Source organism: Oncorhynchus mykiss, chromosome 29 (genome assembly GCF_057628025.1).
Source record: "Oncorhynchus mykiss isolate SJ-2025 chromosome 29, ASM5762802v1, whole genome shotgun sequence".
Taxonomy (NCBI): Eukaryota; Metazoa; Chordata; class Actinopteri; order Salmoniformes; family Salmonidae; genus Oncorhynchus; species Oncorhynchus mykiss.
In genome coordinates, this window is record NC_143050.1 from 12,827,005 (window position 1) to 12,832,119 (window position 5,115).

The window sequence follows — 5,115 nt, forward strand, 5'->3', positions numbered from 1 at the left end:
TTCCTGTGTTTTATTGATGTAATATCCTTGTTAAAACCAAGTATTCATTTTATTTGTTATAATTGGTTTTAGATTTAAAATGTGATTGAATTGCTTCTGAACTGTAATGTCGTTAATGCATTTCTTTTGAATAAATATTTCTTTAATGTACATGTGAATAGGTTGGTTTAAGTTTTGACCAATAAGGTCGTTTTTTAACCAGGTCAACTCTCCCATTGGCCCCAGCATAACAGGAGGCCTGGGAAAGAGAAGTTGAAGAAAGATGGAGAGATCAATGTTGGTGAAAAACTATGAAAATAGAACAAAACCCATATCTACTGAGTTTCGAAGGGAAATACTGATTTTATTTTATAGGAGAGTATTATTTTGTTAAAGACTTCTCCGACTTCTGTAAACATCAATGATGTCGCTCTTGCTGCTGGTGATTCTCTGATCCACCTCTATGCAGACGACACCATTCTGTATACTTCTGGCCCTTCTTGGGACACTGTTAACAACCCTCCAGACAAGAGTCAATGCCATACAACTCTCCTTCAATGGCCTCCAACTGCTCTTAAATACAAGTACAACCAAATGCATGCTCTTCAACCGATCGCTACCTGCACGCCCATCCAGCATCACTACTCTGGACGGTTCTAACTTAATATGTGGACAACTACAAATACCTAGGTGTCTGGTTAGACTGTAAACTCTCCTTCCAGATTCACATCAAACATCTCCAATCCAAAGTTTAAATCTGGAATTGGCTTCCTATTTCGCAACAAAGCATCCTTCACTCATGCTGCCAAACACCCTTGGAAAACTGACTATCCTACCGATTCTCGACTTCGGCGATGTCATTTACAAAATAGTCTCCAATACCCTACTCAATAAATTGGATGCAGTCTATCAGTGCCATCTGTTTTGTCACCAAAGCCCTATATACTACCCACCACTGTGACCTCTATGCTCTTGTTGGCTGGCCCTCGCTTCATGTCCATTGCCAAACCCACTGGCTCCAGGTCGGCTACAAGACCCTGCTAGGTAAAGTTCCCCCTTATCTCAGCTCGCTGGTCACCATAGCAGCACCCACCTGTAGCACGCGCTCCAGCAGGTATATCTCTCTGGTCAGCCCCAAAACCATTTTTTTGGCCGCCTCCTTCCAGTTCTCTGCTGCCAATGGCTGGAACGAACTACAATAATCTCTGAAACTGGAAACACTTACCTCCCTCACTAGCTTTAAGCACCAGCTGTCAGAGCAGCTCACAGATCACTTGTACATAGCCCATCTATAATTTAGCCCAAACAACTACCTCTCCCCCTACTGTATTTATTTGTTTATTTTGCTCCTTTGCACCCCATTATTTCTACTTAGCACATTCTTCCACTGCAAATCTACCATTCCAGGGTTTTAATTGCTATATTGTATTTACTTTGCCACCATGGCCTTTATTTTGCCTTTACCTCCCTTATCTCACCTCATTTGCTGCAGTAGATATCTCAGATAGGGAGGAGTGAGGCCTTAGAGGGTTTTATAAATAAGCATCAACTAATTGATCTTGCGACGGGTATACAGAGATGACCAGTTTACAGAAGAGTATAGAATGCAGTATAAGGAGCATTAGTGGCAAATCTGATGGCCGAATGGTAACGATCATCTAGCCGCTCGAGAGCACCCTTACCTGTTGATCTATAAATTGTCTCCATTATCTAGCATGGGTAGGGTGGTCATCTGAATCAGGGTTAGTTTGGCAGCAGGGGTGAAAGAGGAGCGATTACAATAGAGGAAACCAAGTCTTGATTTAACTTTAGCCTGCAGCTTTGATATGTGCTGAAAGAAGGACAGTGTACCATCTAGCCACACTCCCAAGTACTTGTATGAGGTGACTACCGCAAGCTCTAAACCCTCAGAGGTAGTAATCACACCTGTGGGGAGAGGGGCATTCTTCTTACCAAACCACATGACCTTTGTTTTGGAGGTGTTCAGAAGGTTAAGGGCAGAGAAAGCTTGTTGGACACTAAGAAAGCTTTGTTGTAGAGCATTTAACACAAAATCCAGGGAGGGGCCAGCTGAGTATAAGGATGTACAGTGCCTTGCGAAAGTATTCGGCCCCCTTGAACTTTGCGACCTTTTGCCACATTTCAGGCTTCAAACATAAAGATATAAAACTATATTTTTTTGTGAAGAATCAACAACAAGTGGGACACAATCATGAAGTGGAACGACATTTATTGGATATTTCAAACTTTTTTAACAAATCAAAAACTGAAAAATTGGACGTGCAAAATTATTCAGCCCCCTTAAGTTAATACTTTGTAGCGCCACCTTTTGCTGCGATTACAGCTGTAAGTCGCTTGGGGTATGTCTCTATCAGTTTTACACATCGAGAGACTGACATTTTTTCCCATTCCTCCTTGCAAAACAGCTCGAGCTCAGTGAGGTTGGATGGAGAGCATTTGTGAACAGCAGTTTTCAGTTCTTTCCACAGATTCTCGATTGGATTCAGGTCTGGACTTTGACTTGGCCATTCTAACACCTGGATATGTTTATTTTTGAACCATTCCATTGTAGATTTTGCTTTATGTTTTGGATCATTGTCTTGTTGGAAGACAAATCTCCGTCCCAGTCTCAGGTCTTTTGCAGACTCCATCAGGTTTTCTTCCAGAATGGTCCTGTATTTGGCTCCATCCATCTTCCCATCAATTTTAACCATCTTCCCTGTCCCTGCTGAAGAAAAGCAGGCCCAAACCATGATGCTGCCGCCACCATGTTTGACAGTGGGGATGGTGTGTTCAGGGTGATGAGCTGTGTTGCTTTTACGCCAAACATAACATTTTGCATTGTTGCCAAAAAGTTCAATTTTGGTTTCATCTGACCAGAGCACCTTCTTCCACATGTTTGGTGTGTCTCCCAGGTGTGGCAAACTTTAAACAACACTTTTTATGGATATCTTTAAGAAATGTCTTTCTTCTTGCCACTCTTCCATAAAGGCCAGATTTGTGCAATATACGACTGATTGTTGTCCTATGGACAGAGTCTCCCACCTCAGCTGTAGATCTCTGCAGTTCATCCAGAGTGATCATGGGCCTCTTGGCTGCATCTCTGATCAGTCTTCTCCTTGTGTGAGCTGAAAGTTTAGAGGGACGGCCAGGTCTTGGTAGATTTGCAGTGGTCTGATACTCCTTCCATTTCAATATTATCACTTGCACAGTGCTCCTTGGGATGTTTGAAGCTTGGGAAATATTTTTGTATCCAAATCCGGCTTTAAACTTCTTCACAACAGTATCTCGGACCTGCCTGGTGTGTTCCTTGTTCTTCATGATGCTCTCTCTCTCACTGAACTTCTGGAGAGAGTTTGCTGCACTGAAAGTAAAGGGGCTGAATAATTTTGCACGCCCAATTTTTCAGTTTTTGCTTTGTTAAAAAAGTTTGAAATATCCAATAAATGTCGTTCCACTTCATGATTGTGTCCCACTTGTTGTTGATTCTTCACAAAAAAATACAGTTTTATATCTTCATGTTTGAAGCCTGAAATGTGGCAAAAGGTTGCAAAGTTTAAGGGGGCCGAATACTTTCGCAAGGCACTGTATCATCTAAGAGAGCTTTCATCTGAGAGAGCTTCCTACTGCCTCAGCTATGTTGTTGATGAAAATTGAGAAGAGCATGGGGCCTAGGATCGAGTCTTGGGGTACACCCTTGGTGACAGGCAGTGGCTGAGACAGCAGATGTTCTGATTTTATACACTCTACTCTTTGAGAGGGGTAGTTAGCAAACCAGGCCAAAGACCCCTCAGAGACACCAATACTCTTTATACCGGCCCACAAGAATGGAATGGAATGGTCTACGTATCAAAAGCGTTGGCCAAGTCAATAAAAATAGCAGGACAACATTGCTTAGATCAAGGGCAATGGTGACATCATTGAGGACCTTTAAGGTTGCAGTGACACATCCATAACCTGAGCGGAAACCAGTTTGCATACCAGAGAGAATATTATAGACATCAAGAAAGCCAGTCAGTTGATTATTGACAAGTTTTACCAACACTTTGGATAAACAGGGCAAAATAGAGATACACCTATAACAGTTAGGATTGGCTTGATCTCCCCCTTAAATAAAGGAGGAACCGTGGCTGCTTTCCAAGCAATGGGAACCTCCCCAGATAGAAGAGACAGGCTTGGCGATGATTTGGGCAGCAACCTTAAAGAATAAAGGGTCTAAACCATCTGACCCAGATGGTTTTTGGGGTCAAGGTTCAGGAGCTCCTTTAGCACCTCAGACTCAGTGACCGCCTGCAGAAAGAAACTTTGTAGCGGGGCTGGGGGAAAAGAGGGAGGAGCATCGGGGCTAGTTGCATTAGAAGGGGTGGGAGAGGAGGAAATGTTGGACGGGCAAGTTGGCATGGCTGAGTCAAATAGAAATCCTGACTTAATGAAGTAGTGATTAAAAAGCTCAGCCATGTGCTTCTTGTCAGTAACAACCACATTATCCACTTTAAGTGACATGGGCAGCTGTGAGGAGGAGGGTTTATTCTCCAGGTCTTTAATCGTTTTCCAGAACTTCTTGGGTTTAGACCCACAGAGAGAGAACTGCTCCTTAAAGTAACTAACTTTGGCCTTCCGGATAGCCTGAGTGCACTTATTTCTTATTTGCCTGAACGAAAGCCAGTCAGCCTGAGTATGCATGTGCTGAGCCTTTAGCCAAATGCAATTCTTGAGGTGGAGTAACTCTGCAAGATCACAGTCGAACCAGGGGCTGAACCTGTTTTTAATTCTCACTTTCTTTATGGGAGCGTGTTTTAACAAATCACTGAAAATATCAAAAAAGAAGGTCCAAGCGTCTTCGACAGAGGGGATCAAGCTGATTCTATACCAATTTACAGAGGCCAGGTCATGAAGGAAGGCTTGCTCATTAAAGGTGTTTAGTAAGTGTCTATGACAAATCAGGACAGGTTGTTTCACTGAGCAGCCATTACGAACACAGGCTGTAAACCAGTGATCACTAAGGTAATTACAGAAAACACAGACTGATACCTATCAGGATTATTTGTGAGGATAACATTGAGGAGAGTAGCCTTTTCTGGGTGTTTGGAGTCATACCTTGTGGGATTGGTGATCATCTGAGAAAGATTTAGGGAG